The sequence below is a fragment of the Pseudophryne corroboree genome, unplaced genomic scaffold, assembly GCF_028390025.1.
Source record: "Pseudophryne corroboree isolate aPseCor3 unplaced genomic scaffold, aPseCor3.hap2 scaffold_316, whole genome shotgun sequence".
NCBI classification, from domain to species: domain Eukaryota; kingdom Metazoa; phylum Chordata; class Amphibia; order Anura; family Myobatrachidae; genus Pseudophryne; species Pseudophryne corroboree.
This window is the reverse complement of record NW_026969839.1, coordinates 25,029-34,682: the sequence shown is the minus strand read 5'-3', so window position 1 is coordinate 34,682 and position 9,654 is coordinate 25,029. Positions and strand designations below refer to the sequence as shown.

At 45.5% G+C, this 9,654-nt stretch overlaps 1 pseudogene; it reads right to left on the bottom strand.

The window, feature by feature from the left end:
- Window positions 1–9,454: 9,454 nt before the first annotated feature.
- Window positions 9,455–9,633, bottom strand: LOC135017546 (U1 spliceosomal RNA; annotated as a pseudogene).
- Between the last annotated feature and the right edge of the window lie 21 nt (window positions 9,634–9,654).

The window sequence follows — 9,654 nt, the reverse complement described above, 5'->3', positions numbered from 1 at the left end:
TTGACAAATTCGACTTTTCTGCAATGGTACAAATGCGGCAATTCGACAAAAGTATATTCAATTGAAGTTTGTAAATTCGACAACAGTGCTTTTAAACAGTAAATTCGTCATTTTCAATCCGCCACACTTTGCTGGCGGAATCTAATAAAAAAAATTTAAAAACATGTTTTTTTTTTGCAGTTTTTTTTTTTTGGTAATAGCATATCTATTTATATTAGAAGGGATTTTTTGGAGGCACAAGTATTATTTATATATTTTTTAAAATATTATTTATTTTTTAAATGGAATGTGAAAAACCCGAAAAAAAATTGCGTGGGTCCCCCCTCCAAAGCATAACCAGCCTCGGGCTCTTCGAGCCGGTACTGGTTCTAAAAATCTGGGGGAAAAACGGACAGGGGATCCCCCGTATTTTTAAAACCAGCACCGGGCTCTGCGCCTGGTGCTGGTGCAAAAAATACGGGGAACAAAAAGAGTAGGGGTCCCCCGTATTTTTTACACCAGCATCGGGCTCCACTAGCTGGACAGATAATGCCACAGCCGGGGGTCACTTTTATACAGTGCCCTGCGGCCGTGGCATTAAATATCCAACTAGTCACCCCTGGCCGGGGTACCCTTGGGGAGTGGGGACCCCTTCAATCAAGGGGTCCCCCCCAGCCACCCAAGGGCCAGGGGTGAAGCCCGAGGCTGTCCCCCCCATCCAAGGGCTGCGGATGGGAGGCTGATAGCCTTGAGAAAATTTAAATAATATTGTTTTTTCTAGTAGTACTACAAGTCCCAGCAAGCCTCCCCCGCAAGCTGGTACTTGGAGAACCACAAGTACCAGCATGCAGGAGAAAAACGGGCCCGCTGGTACCTGTAGTTCTACTGGGGAAAAAATACCCAAATAAAAACAGGACACAGACACCGTAAAAATTTAACTTTATTTCCCACCTGCCGACACACCCATACTTACCTATGTTGACATGAAGCAGTCGGTCCTCTTCTCCAAGTAGAATCCACGGGTACCTGAAAATAAAAGATAATTATACTCACCTGATCCAGGTTCCAGATTAAATCCACGTACTTGGCAAAACAACAAACCGAACACCCGGACCAGACGGACTGAAAGGGGTCCCATGTTTACACATGGGATCCCTTTCCACGAATGCAGACATCCGAATCTCGCGAGAATCCGACAGCGGGATGATGACGTTCGTGCGCGCTCGGGCTAGCCGAGCAAGGCGGGAAGGTTCGAACCTGCCTCGGACCCGTGTAAAATGGGTGAAGTTCGGGGGGTTCGGATTCCGACGAACCGAACCCACTCATCACTAGTATGTACGTGAGTGTCAGGTGCCGTGCGCGTACATACGTGTCAGTGCCGTGCGTGTACGTACGTGTGTGTCAAGTGTCGTGCGTGTACGTGTGTGTGTGTGTGTGTCAGGTGGCGCGTACCTACATGTGTGTATGTCAGGTGCTGTGCATGTGTGTACGTACAGGCGTGTGTCAGGTGCCGCGCGTGTACGTACGTGTGTGTGTGTGCCAGGACCCGCGCGTGTACATGCGTGTGGGTGTCAGGAGCCGTGCGTATACGTACATACGTGTAGGTGTCAGGTGCCGTGCGTATACGTATATACGTGTGTGTGTCAGGAGCCGCGCGTGTTCGTACATGTGTGTGTGTGTGTCAGGAGCCACGCGTGTGTGTGTGTGTGTCAGGAGCCGCGCGTGTTCGTACATGTGTGTCAGGTGCCGCACGTGTATGTGTGTGTGTGTGTTAAATTCCGCGTGTGTACGTACGTATGTGTGTGCCTGGAGCCGCGCGTGTACATACATGTGTGTGTGTGTCAGGTGCTGTACGTGTATGTGTGTGTCTCAGGTGCTGCACGTGTATATGTGTGTATCTCAGGTGCTGCATTTGTATGCGTCAGCTGCCACGTGGGTGTCAGGTGTTGAGCGTGTATGTGTTTGTGTCGCATCTGTATGTGTGTGACTGTCAGGTGCTGCACGTGTATGTGTGTGTCAGGTGCTGCATGTATATATGTGTGTGTTAGGTGCTGTTCATGTATGTGGGAGTGGCAGGTGCTACATGTGTATATATGTGTGAGTGGCAGGTGCTGCGTGTGTATACGAGTGTGTGTGAGGTGCTGCGAGTGTATGTGTGTGTTAGGTGCTCTGAGTGTATATGATTGTGTGTCAGGTGCTGTGCGTGTGTGCGTTAAATGCCACATGTATGTATGTATGTGTGTCAGGTGCTGCGTGTGTGTGTGGGTGTGTCAGGTGCTGCATGTCTGTGTGTGTGGGTGTGTCAGGTGCTGCATGTGTGTGTGTGTGTGTGTGTGTGTCTGTCAGGTGCTGCATGTGTGTGTCAGGTGCTGCATGTCTGCGTGTGTGTCAGGCGCTGCATGTCTGTGTCAGGTGCTGCGTGTGTGTGTGTGTGTGTGTGTGTGTCAGGTGCTGTGTGTGTGTGTGTGTGTGTGTGTGTGTCAGGTGCTGCGTGTCTGCGTGTGTGTGTCAGGTGCTGCGTGTCTGCGTGTGTGTGTCAGGTGCTGCGTGTGTGTGTGTGTGTGTGTGTCAGGTGCTGCGTGTCTGCGTGTGTGTGTCAGGTGCTGCATGTCTGCGTGTGTGTGTCAGGCGCTGCATGTCTGTGTGTCAGGTGCTGCGTGTGTGTGTGTCAGGTGCTGTGTGTGTGTGTCAGGTGCTGCGTGCCGTGTGCGTGTGTCAGGTGCGTGAGTGTGCGTGTGTCAGGTGCGTGAGTGTGTGTGTGTCAGGTGCGTGAGTGTGTGTGTGTGTGTCAGGTGCGTGAGTGTGTGTGTCAGGTGCGTGAGTGTGTGTGTGTCAGGCGCTGCGTGTCTGTGTGTGTCAGGCGCTGCGTGTCTGTGTGTGTAAGGCGCTGCGTGTGAGTGTGTGCGTGTGTGTCAGGTCCGTGTGAGTGTCAGGTGCTGCGTCTGTGTGTGTGTGTCAGGTGCTGCGTGTGTGCGTGTGTGTCAGGCGCTGCGTGTGCGTGTGTCAGGCGCTGCAGGGAGGGCGGGGGGGACGGACAGCAGGGAGGGCGGGGGGGGGACGGACACACAGCAGGGAGGGCGGGGGGAGAACGGACACACAGCAGAGAGGAGGAGGGGGGGTGGCCGGACACAGCGGGAGGAGGGGGGGTGGCCGGACACAGCGGGAGGAGGGGGGTGGCCGGACACAGCGGGAGGAGGGGGGGTGGCCGGACACAGCGGGAGGAGAGGGGGTGGTCGGACACGGCGGGAGGGGGGGGTGGCCGGACACAGCGGGAGGGGGGGTGGCCGGACACAGCGGGAGGGGGGGTGGACGGACACAGCGGGAGGGGGGGGTGGCCGGACACAGCGGGAGGGGGGGGTGGCCGGACACAGCGGGAGGAGAGGAGGGTGGCCGGACACAGCGGGAGGGGGGGGTGGCCAGACACAGCGGGAGGGGGGGGTGGCCGGACACAGCGGGAGGGGGGGGTGGCCGGACACAGCGGGAGGGGGGGTGGACGGACACAGCGAGAGGGGGGGGTGGCCGGACACAGCGGGAGGGGGGGGTGGCCGGACACAGCGGGAGGAGGGGAGGGTGGCCGGACACAGCGGGAGGAGGGGAGGGTGGCCGGACACACAGCAGGGAGGGCGCGGGGGGGAACACACTGCAGGGAGGAGGGGGGGGGACACACAGCAGGGAGGGCAAGGGGGGGGCGACGGACACACAGCAGGGGGGGGAGGGAGACGGACACACAGCAGGGAGGGCGAGAGGGGGAGGGGGGGGTGACTGGTGACCATAGAGACCTTGATAAATACCGCATACTGCACGGAGGGAGGGCCGGACACAGCGGGAGGAGGAGGAGGGAGGAGTAGCCGGACACAGCTGCCCGAGGCGCCTCCTACTGCCAGCCGCACTACAGACGCGGGGAGGAGACGCAGGCAGCCACCAGGGAAGGTCCGGCGGGCGGCCGGGCACACAGCGGGCGAGCGGGCGGGCGAGCGGGCGGGCGGGCGGGCGGGAGGGGAGGGTGGCCGGGCGGGCGGGAGGGGAGGGTGGCCGGACACGCGGGGGAGAAGTGGAAGCTGGGTACACAGCGGTGGGCTGCCTGACAGAACTCACCCAGTGCTACGCAGCTCCGGCGATCTCCTCCCGCTTCATGGACCTCAATGAACTCACACGCCGGGAACCGCTGGCTGTCCTCCTGCAGCTCCACGTGACTCCTTCCCGCTCTGTCTCCTCGTGCCCAACTGCCAGAGCTACTCTCTGTACACCCCCTGCTGGCGGTCACTGCGCAGGCGCAACAAATTGAAATGCCCTATCTCTATAATGGGGCATATTTCTCTTAATTAAAAAAACCCTATAACTTTCTGAAAAACCACAACCCCAAAAGGCACTACACTGGGGCATACTCTATCTAGTAAAACAAACCCCAAGTCTTAATTCGTCCTCTATCCTGACTTATGCCTTCCCAAAAAAATCTTCATTCACTCTATGGGAAAACGTTGTCAAAAAGCCACAGAGGGAGTGGCAGAAAAAAACTGACAGTTGGAAATTTAGCTTACTCCCAATTCCTCATTTTTTATTATTTTGCCCTGAAATTTGTCCTGCAGCAGCGGGTGACGATTCTACGCGTCCATACCAAATTTCAGCTCAGTACGTCCAATCAGTTTTGAGGTGTAGCCCCTCAAACACCATGCCCCCATCTCAGAAGTTCCCTATGGGAGAATTCCGTTTGTTCGATTCAGCCTTAATATAAGGGCACGACCGTGCCCTTATAATTGACTGTATTGTTTTCTTTCAAAAATCCACTTAATTTTCTTTACCCGATTATTAAAATGGTAATTGACAAAAACAAACTACATTGTCACCAGAAGAGCAATACAAAATGTACAAGTGATATATTAAAATCATCTTTCCAGCTTGAATTTCAATGATGCATTGGGGCAACGATTTTGTGAGAAACATCTTCACCCTTAAATAAAGATTTTCTTAATTCCTTACCTGTGTGCTAATTAGATATCACCTTGTTTTCACATTAAACAGACTTCCACATGAGAAAACAGCAAAGATGCAGTGGCGTTAATGTTTCCTGGTGTCAACCTGTATTATTTCCGTAGATATTGAAATGAGGATGCATCTTGCTGCCTTTCCAATGAAGCAAGTTTAATTTAGTAATAGGTGAAAAACCATCCCTACAAAGATGTTAATCAGATACTTGGCTTTGTGGACACTTTTCAGAGAACAAATTTGTTATCATAAAAATAAAGCCAGAAAATGAAGAGCTGTTTAATCACTCAATTGGATTTTTCTGCCAGCATTTTTCTTTTTCTCTGCAACCCACTGCTAAATTGTGCTTCCTAGCTGTTTTTTTATAAAATCACTTAATCAAATCTAACTCTGATTACATCAGAGAAGGCCAGGTACCCTACACCATAAGAGGGGGTTTGCAATTTTGACTTGTCTACTTAAATATCACCAAAATCTGATCACAAGGTCAATTACGTCCCTGGGTGGGATTGAACCACCAACCTTTTGATTAATAGCTGAACACACTAACCGATTGCGCCACAGAGACACTTTGCAAAAACTATATACTGACAAAGACTAATAAGCATTCATCTAGAACGTTTCCTAGAAAAACTTTAAAAAGTCAATAATCTGGAGAGTTTTTGTAAGATGTTTCTTCCAGCAACCAATGAAGAAACACATTGGTACTTTCGCATGATGTGTGAGTGCTTCAGGATCTCTTGCACTTACATGTGCAGCAGAGTACTGCAATGGAAGCATGCTGGGCCCATAACCCAGAGGTAGGCAGATTGAAACTATCCTTTGCTATATGCATTTTTTTTTGTTCATTAAAGTAATCCAAAACTGGGATTGATATTTTAGCTTTTATTTTTACTTAAAGTACAATAACTTTTACCATTTTAATTTGTTTTAATAGTATATTGACAGTATTGTTTTCTTTCAAAAATCCACTTAATTTTCTTTACCCTATTATTAAAATGGTAATTGACAAAAACAAACTACATTGTCACCAGAAGAGCAATACAAAATGTACAAGTGATATATTAAAATCATCTTTCCAGCTTGAATTTCAATGATGCATTGGGGCAACGATTTTGTGAGAAACATCTTCACCCTTAAATAAAGATTTTCTTAATTCCTTACCTGTGTGCTAATTAGATATCACCTTGTTTTCACATTAAACAGACTTCCACATGAGAAAGCAGCAAGGATGCAGTGGCGTTAATGTTTCCTGGTGTCAACCTGTATTATTTCAGTAGATATTGAAATGAGGATGCATCTTGCTGCCTTTCCAATGAAGCAAGTTTAATTTAGTAATAGGTGAAAAACCATCCCTACAAATATGTTAATCAGATACTTGGCTTTGTGGACACTTTTCAGAGAACAAATTTGTTATCATAAAAATAAAGCCAGAAAATGAAGAGCTGTTTAATCACTCAATTGGATTTTTCTGCCAGCATTTTTCTTTTTCTCTGCAACCCACTGCTAAATTGTGCTTCCTAGCTGTTTTTTTATAAAATCACTTAATCAAATCTAACTCTGATTACATCAGAGAAGGCCAGGTACCCTACACCATAAGAGGGGGTTTGCAATTTTGACTTGTCTACTTAAATATCACCAAAATCTGATCACAAGGTCAATTACGTCCCTGGGTGGGATTGAACCACCAACCTTTTGATTAATAGCTGAACACACTAACCGATTGCGCCACAGAGACACTTTGCAAAAAGTACATACTGACAAAGACTAATAAGCATTCATCTAGAACGTTTCCTAGAAAAACTTTAAAAAGTCAATAATCTGGAGAGTTTTTGTAAGATGTTTCTTCCAGCAACCAATGAAGAAACACATTGGTACTTTCGCATGATGAGTGAGTGCTTCAGGATCTCTTGCACTTACATGTGTAGCAGAGTACTGCACTGGAAGCATGCTGGGCCCATAACCCAGAGGTAGGCAGATTGAAACTATCCTTTGCTATATGCATTTTTTTTTGTTCATTAAAGTAATCCAAAACTGGGATTGATATTTTAGCTTTTATTTTTACTTAAAGTACAATAACTTTTACCATTTTAATTTGTTTTAATAGTATATTGACAGTATTGTTTTCTTTCAAAAATCCAATTAATTTTCTTTACCCGATTATTAAAATGGTAATTGACAAAAACAAACTACATTGTCACCAGAAGAGCAATACAAAATGTACAAGTGATATATTAAAATCATCTTTCCAGCTTGAATTTCAATGATGCATTGGGGCAACGATTTTGTGAGAAACATCTTCACCCTTAAATAAAGATTTTCTTAATTCCTTACCTGTGTGCTAATTAGATATCACCTTGTTTTCACATTAAACAGACTTCCATATGAGAAAACAGCAAAGATGCAGTGGCTTGGATTTTTGAAAGAAAACAATACTGTCAATATACTATTAAAACAAATTAAAATGGTAAAAGTTATTGTACTTTAAGTAAAAATAAAAGCTAAAATATCAATCCCAGTTATGAATTACTTTAATGTACAAAAAAATAATGCATATAGCAAAGGATAGTTTCAATCTGCCTACCTCTGGGTTATGGGCCCAGCATGCTTCCATTGCAGTACTCTGCTGCACATGTAAGTGCAAGAGATCCTGAAGCACTCACTCATCATGCGAAAGTACCAATGTGTTTCTTCATTGGTTGCTGGAAGAAACATCTTACAAAAACTCTCCAGATTATTGACTTTTTAAAGTTTTTCTAGGAAACGTTCTAGATGAATGCTTATTAGTCTTTGTCAGTATGTATTTTCTGCAAAGTGTCTCTGTGGCGCAATCGGTTAGTGTGTTCAGCTATTTATCAAAAGGTTGGTGGTTCAATCCCACCCAGGGACGTAATTGACCTTGTGATCAGATTTTGGTGATATTTAAGTAGACAAGTCAAAATTGCAAACCCCCTCTTATGGTGTAGGGTACCTGGCCTTCTCTGATGTAATCAGAGTTAGATTTGATTAAGTGATTTTATAAAAAAAACAGGTAGGAAGCACAATTTAGCAGTGGGTTGCAGAGAAAAAGAAAAATGCTGGCAGAAAAATCCAATTGAGTGATTAAACATCTCTTCATTTTCTGGCTTTATTTTTATGATAACAAATTTGTTCTCAGAAAAGTGTCCACAAAGCCAAGTATCTGATTAACATCTTTGTAGGGATGGTTTTTCACCTATTACTAAATTAAACTTGCTTCATTGGAAAGGCAGCAAGATGCATCCTCATTTCAATATCTACGGAAATAATACAGGTTGACACCAGGAAACATTAACGCCACTGCATCTTTGCTGTTTTCTCATGTGGAAGTCTGTTTAATATGAAAACAAGGTGATATCTAATTAGCACACAGGTAAGGAATTAAGAAAATCTTTATTTAAGGGTGAAGATGTTTCTCACAAAATCGTTGCCCCAATGCATCATTGAAATTCAAGCTGGAAAGATGATTTTAATATATCACTTGTACATTTTGTATTGCTCTTCTGGTGACAATGTAGTTTGTTTTTGTCAATTACCATTTTAATAATCGGGTAAAGAAAATTAATTGGATTTTTGAAAGAAAACAATACTGTCAATATACTATTAAAACAAATTAAAATGGTAAAAGTTATTGTACTTTAAGTAAAAATAAAAGAGCAAAAATATCAATCCCAGTTTTGGATTACTTTAATTAACAAAAAAAAATGCATATAGCAGAGGATAGTTTCAATCTGCCTACCTCTGGGTTATGGACCCAGCACTTCCATTACAGTACTCTGCTGCACATGTAAGTGCAAAAGATCCTGAAGCACTCACTCATCATGGGAAAGTACCAATGTGTTTCTTCATTGGTTGATGGAAGAAACATCTTACAAAAACTCTCCACATTATTGACTTTTTAAAATGTTTCTAGGAATCGTTCTAGATGAATGCTTATTAGCCTTTGTCAGTATGGACTTTTGCAAAGTGTTGCTGTGGCGCAATCAGTTAGTGTGTAAGGCTATTAACCAAAAGGTTGGTGGTTCAATCCCACCCAGAGACTTAATTGACCTTGTTATCAGATTTTGGTGATCTTTAAGTAGACAAGTCAAAATTTCAAACCCCCTGTTATGGTGTAGGGTACCTGGCCTTCTCTGATGTAATCAGAGTTAGATTTGATTCAGTGATTTTATAAAAACAGCTAGGAAGCACAATTTAGCAGTGGGTTGCAGAGAAAAAGAAATATGCTGGCAGAAAAATCCAATTGAGTGATTAAACAGCTCTTCATTTTCTGGCTTTATTTTATGCTAACAAATTTGTGCTCTGAAAAGTGTCCACAAAGCCAAGTATCTGATTAACACCTTTGTAGGGATGGTTTTTCACCTATTATTAAATTAAACTTGCTTCATTGGAAAGGCAGCAAGTGATGTCATCCAAGCAGTGGGTCAAAGTTGGCTTCAAACCTCGTCTGCTTATGAAAAGAGAAAAGGGGTATGCAGGGCATGGCGGCCTTTTGCGGTGCTTGGATGACCCCTAGTTCGCATTAAATAATGCAGTCGAGTTTCCCACATTTGGGGAAATCACAGGGGTCAGCATACCCAGAATGCAATGAATGAACCGCTCCCTGGGAGAACAGTCTTCATGACCATGGTATCTCCTATGCAAAATAAGTATGATTTGGGATAGGGCTGGGGA